Source organism: Balearica regulorum, chromosome 23, assembly GCF_011004875.1.
Source record: "Balearica regulorum gibbericeps isolate bBalReg1 chromosome 23, bBalReg1.pri, whole genome shotgun sequence".
NCBI lineage: Eukaryota > Metazoa > Chordata > Aves > Gruiformes > Gruidae > Balearica > Balearica regulorum.
This window is the reverse complement of record NC_046206.1, coordinates 1,263,899-1,284,937: the sequence shown is the minus strand read 5'-3', so window position 1 is coordinate 1,284,937 and position 21,039 is coordinate 1,263,899. Positions and strand designations below refer to the sequence as shown.

The window sequence follows — 21,039 nt, the reverse complement described above, 5'->3', positions numbered from 1 at the left end:
GCTAGGGCAAGCATGACCTGGAAGAAACAATACACAATATAAGCCTGCTTCACCTGCATTGCAAATCCTGGCTCTCATTTGCTTTCTTACGCTTAATCTGGCAAGTCACTTGCTACAAAGCTGGTGTCACTGTAACAACTCTAAAGCACTAGTGTCTAGGTAGCCCTTAAAGAGCAGTCAGGGAAACCAGATGATGTGAAGAAGGGCCAAAAAAAGAAAAGTTCCTGGCAATATATTTCAATAAAGTCTATTCAGTCAGTAAGAAGCTCTGTGTTTACTTCAGCTGGTATTGCTTGGACAGACACAGATGCATTCTCTGTAGTAGTAAGTAACACTTATTTGGAGAAGCACTGATGACGTTTTCAAGGGCTGAATATGGATTTACCTGTGTGGAAGTCTAATAAGTCTTTAGATATTTCCTAGCATTCCCTACAAGAAGGAAGAGTGTAGGAAGAGAAATTCAGCTATGCAAACACCCCCTGTGGATCACACCCGGATCCAGCCCTACAGGGAATATGCACCGCTTTTTGGCAGAGCAGTACGTCCTGATCTCCTAGATCTGTTCCAGCTTTAACAGCAGTGACTTTGTGCGGTAGGTTGCATTTATTCTCTGTCAGTGACTGCTTAGCTCCAACATAAGGAAAATCTTCTCCACTCGGGAAAGTAAAGGAAAGCATTGCATTTTTGTCAGGTCTTCTCTCTAATTCCAAAGTCCAGCCTGTATCCACTCCTAGCTCAGCCACCACTGCTCTGCAGTTCCATTGGATTTCTTTCCTTAGTGAAATCCAGCTTCAGTTACACAGTTCAATGAGACATTGCTGTTGCCAAAAGTCTATCATTAAATATCTGAGCAGTGGGTGTCTAGGATGACTGGGCTTTTCAGCATTTCTTTTCGTTGTTGATGATGTCTGCCTTTCCATGCTTTTTCCTTTTTTTTTTTTTTTTTTTTTTTTTTTTTTTTTTGGTCTGGGATTAAGAGAAGGCCAGGTGGGAAAGGAGAAACTCTGTATTTCCTGGAACTGGAAATATTACAGTATACTGGCTTCAGAGCTTTCATTTTACAGTGCCTCTCAAAGGTAGACCAGAATGTTCTGTAGACTGAGGCCAGGGATGTTCAGCCCAGTCCAGCAGCAACCTCACCTTTCTGAGCTTCACGTAATTTACTGTCTCAGTACTTGAGATGTGGCTCCTTTGCTTTTCTCTCTCTATCTGCTGCATGTATATTCGTTCTTGTTCAAGTTGCATCTTTCCAATGAACTCCATCAGCTTCTCCAGTGCCTTTCTGATCTCCAACAGAAACTGTATTTCCTGTTCTTTTTCATCTCTGTCAGCTATGAACAGCAAATATTAGCAGTATTACCCATCTGATAATCTACTGGAAATTCACAGAGCAAATCTGAAGTAATATGCATTCTCAATGTTGTTCACCACATCTACATTCCTCATCTTTTAGAACAGCCCAATTTTTAGATCCTACCTCTGTATTGTCTCGCTTCAGGAGGACATAAGTAGTTTGTAAGGCTTAAGCCAACCTGTCAGAGGGAGCAAACGTCAAAGAAAATGATGTATGAGCCTGCCTCCCTCTCCCTGCCCTCGGACCCTATTGTACCTTTGAACAGCAGGGATAGTTCAGTGGCCAGCTGGCTACTGAAATACTTTGAGGTTCGTCTCTCAGCTTCCTGCAGAGAGGAGCCTTTAAGAAAATGGCACATTTCTTCAATGTCTTTCACTTTTTCCTTGTATTTTATCTGTAAGAAAAGGAAAAGGAGAGGGAGTTTTAGATAACGTTGCGAACTTGTGAGATAGTGACCTGTTGTGATGATACTCTTTCCTCTGGCAGATGAGAGCAATAGCTTGTCTAATTTGGTGATTGGTTTTTCCTAGCCTTTTAATTGTTCTGACTGTATAGAAACCAATTGCAAAGCCCCTGTTTCTGATACCACTATGAATTGTGTTGTCCTTGCTGTGTAGAGACACATGCTGAATTTGAACTGTTCCTCTGCTGGGACACCTGACACCGTTCCCATATGCTGGGAATGGTTGCACTGAAGTAGGAACATCTCCGTTTACATTTTTGGTTTGCACTGTGCCGGTGAGGAAAATGACTTGGATTCAGACCACCACCATCCTGGGTGCAGCATCAGTGATATTTGAATTTGATACGTGTGAACAAGACTTCCTTAAAGAATTTTTAAAGAACTTTCCTGAAGGCAGCTGCACAAAGAATGCACCATACCTTCTGTGCCTTTCCCTCTTTTGCAGTATCAAGGACATGAAGAAATAGAGAGCTCAGCTTTTTAAGAAGCCCTTCTTCCTTTTTTCTTCTGCAATGCCAGTATATATGCCTTGAATTTATCTCCTTTTCTACAAAGTCCAGCTGTAAAGCAATGACAGACATAATAGCTCAGATTTGCAGGAAGCTGAGGAAGATTATAAACTTCATTGAAGCTAGTGATGAAATCTCCACTCGATGTTTTTGACAGCATCTATCCAACTTTGCTGCCACAGGGGATGAATGCTTTGCAATCCTAAGTCTGTGCATGTTATAATGCATGTCAGAACGCGATGTATATTTTGGGGTAGGGGAAAGATATGAAATAGAAGGTACAAAGATTGACAGAAGAAGATACAGCTAGAAGGGGGAGAAAAAGCAGATAATGAAAGAGAAGTAAGTAAAATGAGAAAAAAAGATATTGAACAGAAGAGGGGTAAGTAAAATGACACACGTATATTTCAGTTCATCTTGAACTACAAGAAAATACTATTTGTGGGGCATAGAAAGAAGAGAAATTTCCTCTTAGTAGTTGAAAAGCATCAGCAAAGAATTTCCCACAGATATCAGACCTTTAAGTAAAGATAGTTTGCTGGAGCTGTAATTACCAGATCTGGATCTGTAGCTCTTCTTGGTAAAGCTCCAAGAGACTGAACAGTAGGAATTACACTGTGTGTCCAGGGGTTGGTTTGCGCACCTATAACAGGCCCACTTTCACCTGTAATTGGACTTATGGCTCTGACACCAATAGTGATGGGGACAAGGCCTGTGGGTAAAGAAAAGCTAAGTAAAATACTTAGAATTTAGATTACGAATTCCAGCTGCAGCCCTAGTGAGCAGCTTTTATTAAAGTTCAAAAGGAACTTACAATGATTTCAGATCGCCTAACGAAAAACAAACTGAATTTTCCTGACCCGTAAATGCTATATGTACCAAGTGTTGGACGAAGGCACTGCAAACCTTCACCTTCAGACAGCATCTGTTTATGGCCCCATCACTGAGAAGAACATCAGAATAGTTCTCCTAACGAGTACGGTAGATTTTTGAAGGGCTGAAAGCCACAATGTGATTTGGTCTTGGTCCCAGCTCTCCTTCACTGTTATGCTGGTGTTACTTTTTTTTGAATGTACACACCATGAAAACTGATATTTTCCATTCAGCGTTGAGGTAGAAACCGATCTGTTTTGATAGGGTGATTTCCTCCCTCTGAAGATAACATGCCCTTATCTCTTTATTGTTTATATAATCCAATTCAATTTTGTGTTCTACCTTTTCCATTTCTATCTTCCATGGTTCCTGCGAGTGGGGAAGACTGCCTAGTATTCCAGTCACAGTCTATTCCCAGAATTGGCACCATCAAACTGGACCCACCAGGATCTGGGATTTTCATTCCAAACACTGCAGGGATCAATTTCTCTGTGCCAGGATATTTGATCATACCTAGTATATTCAAAAAATATGAGAAGCATAAACCATTAAGTACTTTTGTGATGAAAAGAACTGCTTTCATTTTCAGAGGCTTACAGTGCTGTTATTTTTGCTACAGCTTCCAAATAATACCTGGCCGAGTTCATTGTACAATTTGCTAGAGTGGCTATTTTGACAAAAAAACTTCCTAGAAGTTTGAGGTGCTGGTGTCTTGGCCAAATCCTGTGATGGAAATGGGTACATGGCTGTAGCCTTCAGTGTAATGATACCTGTTTATGCCCTAAAAGAGGATGGTTGTTTTATACCTACCCAGTTTACCACCATTACTCTTGAGACTTGAAGCTATTTCCTGTTTTTTCTCCAGGCTTTGCAAGCAATGTATTGCATGATAAAACCTACTGGTGAAAGATTTCTTCATATCTTCTACTGAAGCCTTTAGTGCTGCTAATCTGTCTGCTACTAGACAGGTATCTTCCAAAATGGATGCCTTAAACTGCTTCAGAGCATTCACCACGTTGGTTTGTGATAGCAGCCAGTCAGCTTCCAATACTGCTTGGTAACTTCCACTGTGGGGCAGCACCTCGTCCTGCCGGAGGTGAGCTCCCTGTACCCGGGCCGTTTTCCCACTCAGAGGTTCCGTGAAGGCATCTCCAAGAAGCAGCAGGTTTCCGGAAGGACCCACCAGCCCACCTAAAGGCATAACTTCTCCTGCAGTTACGGAACCGGAAACGAGAGTCAGAACATCACCTGGCAACTTGTCATTATGTTCCAGTCCTTCCCATTCAGAAAAAGGCACAATGATCATTTACTTCAATGGAAGGAGAAATAGGTGGAATGGGACACACAGAGGGGGAAGTTTGAGGCTGTTTATAAAATAATTTGGCTCACAAAATGTTTTTAAATAAGTCTCCTAGTTTCTAGTTTAGAAGAAGATCAAGGTCCCCACTCCTTTTTTGGGGTTTCAGTCTATCTTCTAACATGAGTCACGAAGGATATAGGTATGTGAAGATGCTTCTTAAAAATCTAGAACCCCACCCCCCAGCCTCTAAATAATGCATTTCATGCTACTTTTAATATTTTAATAGAGCAATTTCGCCATCTTTAAGAGTCAAATCAACTTCAGTAGTTCATGTCATAGTTAAGGAATGATAACCTCAGATGTCTCTCACAGTTTCACTAGGTAGTTTTATTGACCTTTAAAGTGATAACTTGTAAAATAGAACTATAGAAAAGAGAAGGATTGCTGTCTGTAAAAGCTAAGTTGCACAACTGTTCTACAGTTGGCTCGACAGGAGAAGGCAAAGCTGTGAGGTGAACATAAAGACTTTTTAGGCTCATTCTTGTCTGTGCCTCGAATCAATCGGTTAGGGGCAGGTTAAATGAACAGTGCATACCATACTTACTGAATCATGAAGAGCAATCACCTACCAGTGATACTATCCAAACTGACTCCAAGTATTGGAACAATCTTGCCTCCCTCTGGCTCAGTCATAGGACCCCCAATCTCCAGAGGTGTCAACATGCCAGTAAGGGGGTTAAGGTATGTCCCGCCAACAGTCAGCTTTTGCCCAGTGTGAGGATGAATCGTAACCCCAAGCACTGGAACTTCTATTTCTGTCGCCGGATCTAGCATGAGTCCTCCCATACCAAACATTTTTTCAGGACAGAGGACTGGAAGTTTTGTCTTCACGGGTAGGCCAGTGTTGGGACAAACTGGGTAAGGAATGTAGGGAAATATTGGCACTTCAGGCTTATGACGCTTACCTGTGTGTAGAACCAGAAGAAATTTAACATGGTTATGTGAACTAATGCTAATGGCAAGGAAGCAATAGAGCTTGGAATGGAGACTATGGAGCTTTCAGAGGATGCTGATAGTAAAGGTGTGTTGTCTTTAGGTCCAGAATTAAATGAATGCATGTAAGCCATTTCTGACAATTGTATGGGGTTTTGTAAATTTAATTTTTGCTTTGGCCATTCCCTTAAAATTGCAAGTTTCTTAGCATATAATGGTTTTGTAGTTTAATGAACAGAGGGCCTGAAATCTGTCAGAAATGAGGAATACCTCAATACTTTTTTCTGTACAAGCCTTGTAACATCTAATACGTCTTACTCTCAGTAAGTCTTATGTCTTGCTGAACAACACTGTCTTCCAGTGCTGTGCTAATGAGAAGCTTTCTCAGGTTTTCTTTAGGTTTTGTTATGGGAAAAGTACATGTGAATATAACAAGCTGGGGTTCTTCTTCTGTTTGGTTGGTTTTGTTTTAACCAGTACCCCCACTATAATTGCACTCCACAAATAGGCAGTTGTGTCAATTGATTATTGCCTTGTGGCACTTACCTGAAACAGAATCAACAGCACAGACCAGCCTAGATCTGACGGGATCGTAACCAACATTACCAGCCACGTGAAGTACCTTTCCAGTCTCGGGATGCAGAAAATGATTGCTAGGTACTGGCCCGGGGCACTGCCTGGTCAGCAGCATGGCGCAGTGTGGGTAGGGAGTTAACAATCCAGTGACAGGATCCACGCAGACAACGTCAGGGGCTCGGGCAGTGCCATCTGAGTCTAAAAGCAGTTTACAGTAGATGGGGAGGGGGGAGAGAAGAAGCAGCCTGTAGGCCTCACAGAAGCAGTGGGGAGGGTGAGCTAGTTTATCAGAAACGGGGTGCAAGGGCAGAGATGGGGTGAGAATAAACAAATGGATCTTTCTACTGCCTTTTACAGAGGATGTCTGTGGGGAAAAGTCTACAGTGCGTGGCAATTCGATTATCTCTCTACCACGTCTGCATGAGTTTCGTAACAGTGAGGAGACTAATGTTTGATGAATGTCCTTTCAGGATTTTAGATTTCATTGCCTCAGTCTGCAACACTCATTTAAACATCCAAGGTCAGCTTTATTGTCTCTTTTTTACTTCTATTCCTTTTAGAAGGGTGAAAGAAAGGGGTGTCTCGGTGTCAGGGTACCTTTTACATTTTGTCGTACCAAAACGCACGCAACAATACTAGAAAGCAGAGAAACACATAGGAGCAAAATAATTGAACTTATTGAAACTTGCCTACAGAACAGTTCATTTCCCTCTCTGTTGCTAGAGGATAATGAGCAAGTACCCAGTCAAAGATCTTGAGGAATGCAAATCTGACATTCTTCCTAAGAAACAACGTAGAAGAGTTCTACTGATGACTTTGCTTTTGTAACAACCCCTTAATTTACAAGTTGTTAGTGGGAACTCAGCGAGGCCATCATTTTATAAATACAGTCTCTTTTGACTTTGCTATTAGTTCTTTTGGGACCTAGCTATTTTTCGTGACATGTATTTTGTGACCTATGCTAAACTGGCCTGCCTACGCTTCCTTACATGCTAACATAATTTTCAAACTACTTTCTAGAGGTTGTAGTTACCCACGAGCTCCTGCTTGGTAAGTATCCTGGTTTTAGCTTTGTTAAGAAGGTGGGCTCCTGTTCCTTCACCCAGCACTCCCCATGCTTTGAGGCGGTGACTCTCTTTTATTATTAGGCTTGACATCTTGCTGCTTGCAGCCTCTATCTGGGCCAACAGGCTGCAATTCAAGAGAGAAAGATATCTGAAGATAAGTGAGAGCAATTTAAAGGGAGCAGTAAAAGGAGAATTTTGGTGGACATGCAAACGATATCTGTGCTTTGGCAGTTAGAGAGCTTCCTGAGTATTTGCTTTGGCTGATGCAGTAAAAAAATCCACTTTCCTGTTTCTCTGTTTTCTCGTGAATTACACCATTCTGATTCTGACAGTGATAAGACCTGTCAGAGCGTGGATGACTGACTAAAACTGGTGTGATATCCCAGAGCCAAATCAGTTGATAGCACAAGAAAAGGATTCTCAAAATATTGTTGTCCCCGAGATTATGATGGGAGTCTTTTCAGAGTTCGTCTCCGAGATTTTTCTAGGCTTGCTTTACAGAAATGTGAAAATTATGATCTGCGATTTCAGCTTCCAGAGATATGCACTGCCAACCACAAGCCAACCCAATTGCTTGCCACAAATTCTTTCTAGCTGGCAAAAAGAAAGTTGCAGCAGAATTTTGCAGTATGTTTATTACCTTGTACAGTCTGGCTGAGACAGCATTGTTTGGTTTCCTTTACCAGCCACCTTATTTGTCAGCATCTCTGCCAATCTCACCACCTCTCGCAGGGCCGAATTGAACGCGACACAGTGCTCTTCCTGGCATTTCAGATCATGCTGTAATAAGTGCATCTGTTTGTTCACAATTTCCTCATATTCAGTGGCCAACTGTTTCCTTTGCTGCATCTCTTCTTCAGCCTAGGTGGGATACAAAATCCAAACATCTCTCTTTTTTTTTTTTTTTTGTTTGCTTGCGTTTTTGTTTGTTTGTTGTTTGGTTTGGGTTTGGGGGATTTTTGTTGTTGTTGTTGGTGGTGGTTGTTTTTTGTTTTATCCAAATGTAAACAGACATTGCAATTTTCTGCCATTTATTAAAATGGCAAAGATTAGAAATTTAAATTAATTTTGATGTGTTGATTTGAACATACATATGCTGACAACTCTAATATACGGAACTACAATTATCTAGCATGTGAGTGATCAGCATGTACCCAGATCTGAGTAAGCTAATAACTTCAGATATCCTTTTAACTAGGGATATAATAAGTCCTTAAGAAAGAATTAGCTTTTGCAACTCCTTACTGTGCAGCATACACAGTTTTCCAAGTGAGACAATGAGTGTATTTCTGGTTTCAAGAAATGAAATTGTTTCATTCCTAGAACTTTTGTAATGATGTAAACAAGTTCTGATGTGGAAAAAGAAGTTGCAACACAGCGCTCAAGCAGATGAATTTATACTGTTTTCAAAGCTGAAACCTCTGCTACCAAAGCAGAGAGGCAAGAGCTCCCAGAAGAAGAGATGGGATGCATAGGTGTATCAGAGCAAGAAAAGAAAAAAAAGAAGAGTAATCTTTCAGAGATATGGTTCTGTGTTAGCACGAAGGAGTAGCGGCAACTTGAAATGCTTTAAAGGCCCAATGTAGGCTGTTGTTCACAGACATTACAATGTTAATTGTTTTGCAGCCTATGAAATATGAAATGTCTACAATTCCAAAAGTGAGGTTTTGCCTGGCCATGCCTAAAATTATGAAAAGAAAGTACCGAGAATTTCACTTGTTATTCCATGTGTAAATGTTGCTGAACCGAGCTTTACCTGCTGTTTTGCTTTCAAGTAAGCCTCTGTCGTTGTGCTCTCATAAGCCTCCATCTCTTCTGGGATGCTCAGTGTCTTTATCCAAAGTTTTTTCAGTGAAGATATTTCACTCGTAAGCTTGTGATATATAGTTTTCACCTGAGGAAAAGAAGAGAAGAGAGGAGAAGAGAAAACGAGAGGGGAAGAGAAAAGGAGAGGAGAAGGGAAGAGAAAAAAAGATTATATTAGGACTCTAAGAGATGATTTGGAGATAGTGAAGTCTCTTTTCAAAATAGATGCCTCTCAATGAAATTAAAACACGTGCTGGTGTCTGAGTTTTCAGTACAAAACACATTAATGCTAGCTTGTCTCAGGTAAGGGTACGTTGGTTTCTCCACACCACTCATCTGTTAAGTGCATGCTGTAGTGCCAGCTCCCTCTACTGTCCTTTAAGCCACAAATGAACTCAGATGAGTATTGCAGGGAGATTCACCATTAGGGCTGCGAAATGCTATCCCATTGATTTTAGCTGAGAGATTATTATAAAATTCAAATAACAGAATGAGGATCCATAGCTGTGCTACTGTGTATCGATTCATTAATTTGTATTTCTCCTCAAGTTAATCTGCAGCTCTCAATTGTTTGACTAGGAAATCCGTATTATTTTCTTTTTACAGGTGAAAGATTGAAGCTGGAAGATGAAGTCACTTTCCAAAAATGGTATCAGTTCAGTGCAGAACCATAAGAAAACCAAAACGTTCTGCCCTAAGGTCACTACTCTTCCCACTATATTACACGGTATAAACAACACACTTAAGAATATGAGTACGTATTTGTGTTTCATGTTCTAAAAAGCAGAAAGTTGAAATAGCGCATGTACCTAATAGCCAAGACCTAATGAAACAATGGTATCAGACAAAGTTATGCGTTTTAAGCTCTTTCTACGTAAATATAAGCAGCCCCAAAATGCAATTTACCTCTTCTTTGAAATGGCCCAGTTTGGTTGTGACAGATAGCGACTGTCTCAGCAAAAGTTCAGAGAAAACATTGGTATTGAACGCCTCAAGATCTATCTGTTCTTCAGGCTCCCAAACACCACCTCTTTTCAGGGAGCAGGCTGAAACACGGATATTCATTTATTAGTGGTTTTTTCATTTAAAACTGTTTTCTGAACAAAGAATGCATGTAAATCATGGAATTTAGCAGCCACTGCGCATTGCTAAACACGGCATTCTGGCTCCATTATAGGCAAGTACCCAGGCAGACTCACTGTCGTTTAGCCCTTTTGTTATCTGACCTGTTCCATCGGTGCTGCAAGAGTCGTCATCCATACTACCTTTGTTCTGCAGCGAGGAGTGACATTTCTTAACGGAAAAGACTGTTGACACATTGGAGGAATAGCTGTTCAGATTATACTTCAGCTGCTGCCTTCGAAATGGAGGGCAGGTAGCACCTTTCTGTGACCACCTAAGTCCCTGACAAAGAAGCTGCGAAACACAACAACATTAAACAAGTAAGTTCCTTTTCTTATTTTAACATGTTCTATTAATGTGATTTGCGTGATATTCACTCAACAAACGGGATGTATCGTCACCTGTTAGGAAAAGACCCTGAGAGTTCGTTTTCTCAGTACATCATTAATCTGTTCTAAAACAGAAGAATTAGTAATCCCAGCAGATGAGGCTGAAACGAAGGGGAAGAAAGTATAGTGACCTGCTGGGTGAATAAATCTATCGTGACCTCAGTAGTCTGGTTGCAGAAAAAGCCTGTTGGTTTCAGAACGGGCTAGAAACAAAAAGGAATAGCTGTTTGGGGGATTAACAGTCTAAAGGACCAACTTGTTTTTTAATTGTGAAACAGCGCATCTGATCTCAGGTATGTTGTGGTCACTGGGACTTATGTCTGAATAAGGAGTGCAAAACCGAATGTCACACGAATGACCATTGGAGAAACTTATTCATTACTGACAGTTCTTTATAGTAGCTTTCTAGGACTTATCTACGTCTTCTTTATTTTGAGGCAGGCTTGGTCAGACGTTAAAGAAAAAATAATTATCACCTCATTGATGATCTCATTCCTTCCCAAAGAAATGTGAGTTGTGAAGGATTTTATTATGGTTTGATCTAATAAATCAGAAAAGAGGAATGAAATTCACTTACACCTTGAGTGTCTCTAAGTGGCCTATGTAAATATAGGGGTATGTAAATACAGGTAAATATACTGGGGCTTTGGTGGTGCTGGATCAATTCACAGAGATGAATTTTACCCCATAAATAAAACATGAGGTCAAGTTACAATTTATTCTAATTTTCAACTTTATAGGTGATGCCTAAAGGAACAGGTAGCTTGCGGGTTCATTACGCAAAATCTTGTAATATCTTTAAAAAAGTTTGAGTAACTGTTACTTACTGACAATACCACGGAGGCGATAAGCAATACGAGAAGTCCTGTGATTGCTCCAGTAATTGCTGTCCAGTCAGGTTTCAGTAGGAGGTCTCGTTTTTTTGCAATGCCCACCTGTACAGCGTATCTGGGTGTTGTGGGGAAGAATGGCCCCTCTTCATAACACTGTCCTCCAAGGGGCATGACCCTAACGTACTTAATGAAAAGACCCAGTCACTTGTCATTGCATCTGATTTTAAATCGCACGTTGATTTCAATATGAAGGGTTATTTTGATGTTACACTGAGTAAAAGCTTTGCAGCAGTTGCACCATTCTGCACTCATACATGTAGTACACATGCATGCAAGCTCACGTATTTATTGCTATACTTACCTGTACAGTATGATGTACAAAACTGAAAAGATGCTCACTATTATTTTCAAAATCTCCTGTTTCCAAAAATATGTATGGAACATGAAATACTTTGCTAAGAAGGACATTGTAAATGCAAAGACAGGAATCTTGATACAAACCATTCTTTTGTGCTGATTGCTACTCAGCCGTAGCACGTAGGTACCGGGGAACTGAAACTGGAAAAGGAAGAGGAGGAATTTTTGGGAGGCCTCTCTTACTTCCTCTCTGAGGCTTCGAAGGTCTCCCCAGTCAAATTCAGCATTTGTATTGTACAGGTTGTTTCTAGGAGCAAAAGTACAAAACTCAGTTCTTGTCAGTACCAAATTTTTTTGCTGTAGGCTCATAATTACAGCAGAGATTTACGAAGGCATAGTTGTCACTCGGGGTTCATCCATATCACTAAATAGCTGAGGATCAGTGTGAGTTTAGGCACTGAACCTCTAATTGTCCACACAGTCCCACTGTTTACTCAGCCCTGCTTTGTTCTGGGCTGCTCCAACTAGTTCTCCCCAAAACAAATGTGAAACAGCAGGAAGTCATTTCTTAATGACTTACACAAGGTTTCCTACTGTGCCACAATGTCTTCTCTGTCAAAAAGACATTGGAGTATGTTTAATGATGAGAATTCTGCCCTTCCCAGTCATGTTTTCTCTTAATTCTATGTTGAAAAAAGTGAAAACTTCAGCCTTGTTCCCTGACACTGTGGTGGTTTAACCTTGGCTGGACGCCAGGTGTCCACCAAGCCGCTCTATCACTCCTCTCCTCAGCAACGCAGGGAGGGGAGAAAAATAAAATGGAAAAAACAACCCCCAAACTCGTGGGTCAAGATAAAGGCAGTTTAATGTAGCAAAAGCAAAAGGTCGCGCACAGAAGCAAAGCAAAAAAGCAAAAGATTATTCTCTACGTCCCATCAGCAGGCAATGTCCGGCCAGTTCCTGGGAAGCAGGGCTTCAGTATGCGTACTGCTTACTCCAGAAGACAAATGTTGTAAAAAACCCCAAATGCCCCTGCCCCATTCCTCCCTCTATCTCTCAGCCTCTTATTGCTGAGCAGACGCCATATGGTATGGAATATCCCTTTGGTCAGTTTGGGTCAGCTCTCCTGGCTGTGTCCCCTCCCAAGGTCTTACCCACCCCCAGCCTGCTGGTGAGCGGGGGCGGCGGGGGGGAGAAATGTTGGCGAGACAGCCTTAATGTGTGCTGGCACTGCTCAGCAGCAGCCAGGACACCGGTGTGTTATCAGCACCCTGCGAGCTACCAATACCCAGCACAGCACTGTGAGGGCTGCTGCGGGGAAAATGGACTCCATCTCAGCCAGACCCAATACAGACATTTAAGTAGAAGAGCGTTGGCTAGGTTCTTCTATGTTCGGCATTCGTACTTACATATCATAAACTGGGTAATGCTCCTTGGAGACAATGAACAGGATGGTAACATTAACATTAATGCACGTGGTAGGATTTAAGATGCCAGTAAATATGATTTTTGATGTGGAGTTTGAAGGTCTCAGGCTTTGTACCCGGGAAGACCTGCGTTCTTCATGGCCAGACTTAACTGTAAAAGCACAGACCTTGTTAGGTTTGGATCATTACTGATCATTTTCTGTCTACAGAACAACTGCAGGATATAGCGTTTCCTTTTCATTTTTATGACTGAACTTTATACATGCAAATTTGGTTTCCAGAATAAAGTTTACTGTCATGACAGCATGCAAACATACCGCTGGCATTTTCCTGGCATTGGATAATTGTGCACCAAATTTTCTTGCCTTCTTGCAACAGCTGTGCTGAGGTGGATCTGGTAAAGGAGCAGCACCTCTTGCAAAATCGCAGCCTTTGTAAGGGGTCTGTCCCTCTACGTTTAGTCAGATTTGGCCTGCCTATAGATTAGAGGATATCTCCACACACACACGAAAGAGGGGCTCTAGTCCTGCTGTCCCAGAGGAATGCAAGTGGAAGGAATAATAAGGAAGCAATCTGACACACGCAAAGCCAAGGAGAGGGTGATATAGATGAGAACTGAAAAGCGGACCTAAACTGCGGATCAGGACTACTAAGGCAAAGGACACATGTGGGAGGAAACGGGAGAAGCTCAGTTCTGGTAGTTGCTCCTGGGGTCTGTTCTCCCTGCGTACCTACGGACGTGGCGGCGGCAGCAGTGGTAGGGGCTCTGTGCCGGGTCATGTGCACACGCAGGTGGAGGCGTTCAGCACTTGCCCACACAGTTGTTCCTCATCGCCTCGGGTCAAAGGTAGGGGCTGGGGGAAGCAGTTTGCTGACTAGTGGGCTTGGGCTGTGGCCGTCTTGGCTTGTGGTGCAGAGAAGGTAAAGATTTTTGTTTTACTTTGTTTTGCTTAGTGTGAACAGCTTCTCTGGGCATTTGAAGATGGTGAGGTAAAGCGCAGTTAAATCTTAGAGAGGCTCTGTTAAATACATGCTTTGAGCTCTACAGGAGAACTTACCTGGAACTGTTACTGGAGAAAGCCTATCTTTGTGATGTGATGAAGCCTCATTTAACATGACGAAGTTGTGAAATAGTTGTGGGTCAGGATTATACACTCCTAAAAATCCTTTTCCTGAAGAGGTATAAAAAGCATTGGTCACTTCTGGTTTTTGGTATGTTGGACTTGGCTTTTCCTCCTAGTTTATGGAGTATCAGCTCCCCAAAGACCCCAAGGAAAACTTACAAAATCCAAATGGTAAACCTTTTAGTACATTCCTCTTATTCTAGGGCAGTGCTTTAAAATGCTTGGGCCTTACTCGTAGCCTTTAGGGTTTGTTTGGTGTTGCAAGACCTGTTCCTTAAGTAGCAACTGGTTTAATGTGGCTGAAGTCAATGAAACTGTGCAAGGTACCACAGGCGAATGAATCTATCCTATTGTTATTACTAATCTTTCACATGGTTTACAAATAGTACTTTTGGCCTATGGATTGGTTCTGGAATCCTGGGGAAAAAAGTTTAACTACTTCTAATTCTACTTGGTAAAAGTACATTAAAATCTGAAGCCCAAGAGAAAATCTGTACAGATAAAGGACCTGAGAAGGGAATCCTTTGACAGGCAAAGATACTCTTCATCTCTGTTTATAATAATTAAAGGGATGGGAAGAAATCTCTGAATATCTGTCCTTTCCTGTAATATTGGCAATATACAGATTTCAGATAAACGTTCTGGGACTGAGTGGGATGCATTTTGCATGGAGTGATGAATTTATATTGCTGCATGCCATCAGGATATAAGCATCAAGATTTCTTATTGTTTGTGTTACAAACATCATGGAAAGGCTTGTTGTTTATGAAAGCTATTCAATACTCAGAAAAGACTATGTTTCTTGTTATTCTTTCCCTTACCACTCATTTTCACGATGTATGTTGGATGAGTATATTTGCTTTGTTCTGAACTGCAGACATCTTTTAAAGAGAAATATGGCCTTGGTAGAACTGTTCTTAATTCTTCTAAGAGAACAGCAGTCTATTAGAAAAAGAGTTCAGATTTTTTTTTACTTTTTTTTTTCACACAGTTGCAATATAAGACCAAGTACAAAAATATGTTATGCATATAATAGAATAGCATCTGGGGATTTTGGCTATTGCTTTCTATAATTTTCTAAGAGAAAAAGGAATGAGGGTGTTCTTTGGTTAAAAGATTACTAAAAGTCTAGAAAGCCTAGCAAAAATAGGTAGATTGTGAAAACAACCACAGCTTTTACCTTGCTCCCATTTCTGTAAGTGATGGAAAGCTGGGCACTTTTCTCTATACAGGTGACCTGCAGAGTATCTCTTTGTTGTCTCCTACACTGAGAATTACACACGCTCTCCAGACTGTCAGTTTGACAAATGCAGAGGCCGAGAACCTTGTCATAACCTTGATAATCTCTGGGGACAGTACAAACCTGTAAGAGGGAAAAAAAGGAATAAAATAGCAGAACAAGTAATGTCCAGGTGTTCCTTAATGAGGAGGGAAAACTGGGCTTTCTATTTCAGGTTGAAGAAGAGGCAAAACCTCCTGTGAAAACACTAATAACACTTGGTTGCTGTGCTGTCTGCCTTCTGAAGGAAGAGCTTGGGAGTTGGCTTTTAGGGTAGTTTCTGCATGGTCTTTGGATTTAACTAATGCAAAAATCGAAATACCTTCTGTGAGCAATAATGAACCCATCCTTTCTTGGTCAAACACTGTCCTTCCTGATTTCGGGAGGCTGAATCTCGACAAATATCATATGCATATCTGACACAGTGTCTTCCATCACCTAAGGACCTCCAATAACCTGGAGGGCATGTGCAGTGAGCATCACGGGGCTGGAAGAAAAAAACCAGATATTTGTTTAGGAACCTGCAGTCTTGTGCAGATGCTGTCCTGTACCTTGCTGTATTAAGCATTGCACCTTATCTGACCAAGGTCAGATGAAACGTTGATGTCCCTGCACATACCCTTTATCTTCCGGTGAAGGAGGGAGGATTGATGTAGCCCTGAGGAAACTCCAAACATATGTAGCTCTGGTGTCCCTGCCCCCTTCCCTGTGGGTCTGTGTAATTGGAAAGGAGGTGTAGGACTGAGGGCTGTCAATGCTGAAGAGGGAGGGACTGAACAGGGCAGTGCAGGTGAGGTAAAGAGAATGAAGGACAAAGCGTGAAGTAATACTGATGCGCGTTAAGACCGAACAGCTTTTGCAGGACTGCTCCTGTACCTGAAACACCTGACCTTTCCCAAGACAGATGCATGTCTCTTGTCCTTCTGCAGGCTGCACTGCCTCTGAGCCACAGGGAAGACACGCTTTTTGGCCAGGCCTGGGATTAAAGAAATCCACTGGGCATGTCAAGCAGCTGTGTGATATCAGTGCTGCTCCTTCCGAACGAAAAGTTCCTGGGGGACACGGAACTGGTGTGATGCTTCCTTCAGGGCAGAAAAAGCCTTTGAACAACAACAACAGTTCTTGTAAATTTTTCTTGTATAATGCAGCTGTATTATGTAGATAGATGAGTTAGTGTCTTTCCGGTTTAATTATTGTAGCTTGTTTATGTCATAACACCTAAATCACTTAAATGAATCCTGCTTCAGTGAAAATATTCCCTCATTTCAATATTGGCTTACTATACAGTACAGAAAGGAAGTCTTCTGATACGCAAATCTTATTACAATAAAATTGAATGCTCTATACTTCTTGTTTAAGCTTGCTTACCTCTTAGAACATGAATTTCAGCAAGCCCAATTGATTAGCTAAGAGCTCCTGTAGCATTCAGCAACATTAAAATCTGACTGCGTTTTTAATGAGCAGTACGTGACTGAGAAACATTCTAAAGACAATGATAACGTCTGGTAAAATATCTGCAAATACCTGCTGGACAAATTGGCAGATTCTGTTCTCTTCTGCAGTAATTTCCACTTCGACAGTCTTCATTGTTCTGAAGTTGTAGTTCCCCGTTGTCACAAGGTAAGCTCGCAAAAATAGAGAAAATGAAGAGGAAGAGAGCCATCTATATCTCACACCGAGTAGCTTGAATTGCCAAATGTGGGTAAGTAGCAGACACGCAAAAGGAGAGCTTTCCTGTCGGCCACTGAATATTTAATGGTCAGTGAAAGTTAAAACATGCTAATGTATTGGTGTAAAATATTCATGGCAGTTATTTGAGCCTATTGTACAGCCTGTAGGGGAGTAGTCTGTCCAATCTGAAGAGTTTAAATATGACTGTTGCGGCACAGAGAAGCGCTTATTTATGACTATCCACAATTTGCTACTGCGCTCTGTGGTCTGAAGTTTTTGGGGTCCCTGCAACAGCCACGATCTTTCAAAGCCTTTGAATCCTCATTTACTGTAAGGGATCGTCAATTAGCACAGGATACGCTGGGGTTTATTTTTGGGATAGGCTGCGTAACTTGGCGATTAACCCGAAAACCTGTTAAGCAACCGGTGTCTCTTTGGTGTTTACTACGGAGAATGTAACGCTTCGCGGCTGGTTCGCCCCCCCTGTTCCTCAGGATCTGTGGCAGATCCTAGAACGCAGTTCGGGGTCCCGCTGCCGGCGCTCTCCGCTCTCTCCGTCCTTCGCGCGGGCGCTACAGGTGGCAAAACCAGCCGGTGGTCCTGCTGGCCCGGGCAGGCCCGGCGGGCTCCCGGCGGGTGGCCGAGCACCTCTCCCCGGCAGAGGGCAGGCCGGCTCCTCGCTGGGGCCGGGGCCGGGGCCGGGGCCGCCCCGCTCCGCAGCCCCGGCCCCCTCCCGGTGCCATGGCAGAAAGAGATTTCTCAGGTGTAATGAGATGCGGGGAGAGGGAGTCAATGTCGCGTTAACAGGCGTTCCAGGCGCTTCTGGAACTTTTGCCCTGGTAATAAAAGGCAGCTATCCCAGCCCCCTGCCTGCATGTGACGTGAAGGAGGTGTCTTATATCTAGCAGAGACTTCTGTTTTCTTGTGCGGTATATAATCAAATATTCAAGAGCATTCTGGATGACATTTCCCGTTGCTGTCTTCTGCTTGTACCTTCTGTGGCACTAGTAAATGCACGTTTGTTTCTTAAAGCCCTTTCACCCAGCTGCTAGTTGGGTGGACTTTCCAGGGACACGATGAATGAGTGGTTTCCAGAAGTATTTTGAATGGCAGTCATTGTTCCACTGGCTAGCCGGCCTGGAAAAAAAAAAAAAGGGAAGCGAGAGAGCGGCATATTTATTTATCTTTTTGCAAAAGTTAGGACTGTATCTTAATTGGCAATATGCAGGTTGCCAGAAATTGTTGGTGCCCCTTTGGTAAATCTCTGGTTTTACAGTGAAGGGTTAGTTGGTATACCATTTTTTTAACGCGCAGTAATGGCTGGAGTCCCCAGCCAAAGCTTGTGCTTTCTAGGGGCATGTGCAATGGAGTACCCACTAAAACAATTTCGTACTTTAAGTAGGATTAACTTCAATGTGAATTGCCTGTGCTTTAAATTACAATCCAAAACATTCCCACTCAGTGGCTGCCTAATGTTGGAAGTGCCTAAACTCACCTCCTTGTTTGACTTTGCATTCCCCAAGCACAGAGATCTCTGTCTCTGAGCATGCCTGGAATTGCCCCCATAGGAGAAATCCTGTGCATAGGTCCTGCCGAAAACAGATTGGAATGCAGGAACCATTCTCCTGTCCCCTGCAGGGCTTTCCTTTGGTGCCTAGTCTCAGAGTACACCTAGTAAATTCTGGTAATCGCAAAATTAAGGGCAGTCGTTTCTTCTTCTTAGTGTGTGTGGTGGGGTTTTTTTTGTTGTTTTTTGTTTGTTTGTTTGTTTTTTTAAATTGCAGATAAAGCCAGCGCCATCTGCCAGCCCACATCCATGGAGCTGGAACACTCACACAGAAATGCACTTTCAATTCCTTCCTTTCCCAGAAAGCTTTCGATCCACATGTCTTAGCTCCTAAGTTAGTGCCTTGCTGCCAGTCAGTATCTGTGAGCAGAGGGAGGAGAGCGAAAGGGAGATCACAGAGGAATGACTGCCTAATCTAGTCGCTCTATCCAGCTGGAGCTGTGCAGCTGCTAATGCCGCAGTCTACAGAAAGCAGTGAGTAGTTCCGTGGTTGTTCAGCTCCTTCCCTACAGAAGTGCATCTGTATTTCAGCCAGCTGCTACAAGGCTCTGGATTGCAGTGTAAGTCTAGAAGTTCTGGTGCTGGATTTTTTTCTTTTTCTTTTTTTTTTCCCTCCTCCCTAGGGAAGGCTAGGTTGGACAAGCCTCCTAGTCCTGGGTCTGACACATTTCAGCCTTTGGGACTGCAAGGCGCATAGCATCGTGGAAATGACCCCAGAGATTTCCTGAGGTCTTAAGTTTCAGAGGCAAAGATTTTGAAAGGAAGTTAGTAGCTTTCCTTCATACAGGAAGTATTTTATACTTGTGCATCTGACTGCTATTTGCTACACAAACCAGTGTTCAGTGACAGTGGGTCTAAAATAAGGAAATAGCTTGTGTTAGCATTTTCTTTGAGCCTGAGGTTGGTGATTGCTTGCTGTTATGGGCAGATACACCATTTCCTTTTTCCACAGAACTCATATACAATGTTGCTCTGTGTGTCAAGCTGTCATTTTCCTGGCAGGCATTGGAATTTAATATCCCCATAAAATGTTTCGTGATTGTAATCAAAACTAAGAATTAGTGTCTGAGTAATTCTCCAAGGTCTGGCTGACATGGTGAACTTTTAGTCAGTGCTTAGCTTTTCAGTCCAACAAAAGGACAGAAAAAGGAGGGCGAGGCCAGCCATTTTTAAAGAAGATGGGAAAATGAGCAGGCTGTTGGACAAATAGCTTCTAAAAGCACCGTATGACCGAACACAGAAACCGGAGATTTCACACCGTGCCAAATCACTCTTTTGCTGTTCTTCTCTGGTATGGAACTTGTAAAAGCATCCCCGATACACATACAGTTTTTTAACAAATCTATTATTTCGGTTAGGAAGGCTGCTTTTCCCCCCTCGCTGAACTTACCCACTGGTGTTTTCAGTCTGTGCTACACCAGATTCGTGTTACAACTGCGTGTTATTGTTAGCTCACTTTCTTCCTGGGTGCTGGCGTTGGAGCGCTGTTGGTTGTTTTAATTAGGCGGTATCTGAATAAGTAGGTACCGATATGTTTGTAAGACCCATAGTTAGTAAGGCAGTCAAGCAGAATTTTGGTGTGAATTCTCTGTAAAATTGAATAAAGGTTTCCAAACAAAGGGAAGGCTGTGTTCACACAGCCACAGGTGGTATATGTTATTCCACAAATATTTGACCAACTTACTCCATAGTTATACCATGTGGTTATTTTTTCCACGTGAACTTTATTCTCCAGATAATGTTTACAGTAGCCTTTGCTAAGGAAGGCCAGCTACCCCTAGGTAACGCTTGGTTTGCGGTCGCCCAGGTTTTCTGAAGAGAACCTTATGCAAATGCTAAAATATTTGTAAATAGTTCCAGTGAAAGGCTGGGCTGTGACAGTTGGCACCAAGCCAAGGTAACTTTGATGGGGGTTTTGGTGGCATTATTACTTACTACTCTCAAAAGTGCAACTTGCCTTGAACCCTTCCACCTCACTCCAGGGTGAGGACGTTGTGACAGCTTGGGGTATTCCTCGTGCTCCCTCGCCGAGTTGGCTGAATTGGGAGGGGAGGGTGAAGTTAATTTTATTCTTCCAATCTGAGAAAAAAGCAAGACTTGGAGCTAGCTCTTGCAGGCCTACTTCCTGTTTGTAGGAGTTGCAACGTGCAGCGTGTATTTATTTTCCTGTGCTTGGGTTTTCTTGGGTTTATGTGTGTGGTGTTGGTTGTTTTGGGTTTTTTGGTGTGTGGGTTGGTTTTTTGTTTGGGTTTTTTTTTTTTGTCTGCCATGTACTTAATCCCTGCAAAAGAGGAAGGAATCTTTCTCCAGATAAAATACAAGTGTGTGA

General features: G+C 42.3%; 2 long non-coding RNA genes across 2 annotated transcripts; both read right to left on the bottom strand.

Moving 5' to 3' along the window:
• Positions 1–2,257: 2,257 nt before the first annotated feature.
• Positions 2,258–3,644, bottom strand: LOC142604901 (uncharacterized). Its single transcript, XR_012838750.1, has 3 exons — positions 3,542–3,644; positions 2,881–3,038; positions 2,258–2,377 (listed from the first exon to the last, which is right to left on the bottom strand). It is a non-coding gene; the product is annotated as an uncharacterized LOC142604901 (long non-coding RNA).
• A 10,527-nt stretch (positions 3,645–14,171) lies between these two features.
• Positions 14,172–15,908, bottom strand: LOC142604899 (uncharacterized). Its single transcript, XR_012838748.1, has 4 exons — positions 15,795–15,908; positions 15,374–15,556; positions 15,015–15,135; positions 14,172–14,241 (listed from the first exon to the last, which is right to left on the bottom strand). It is a non-coding gene; the product is annotated as an uncharacterized LOC142604899 (long non-coding RNA).
• Positions 15,909–21,039: the final 5,131 nt, after the last annotated feature.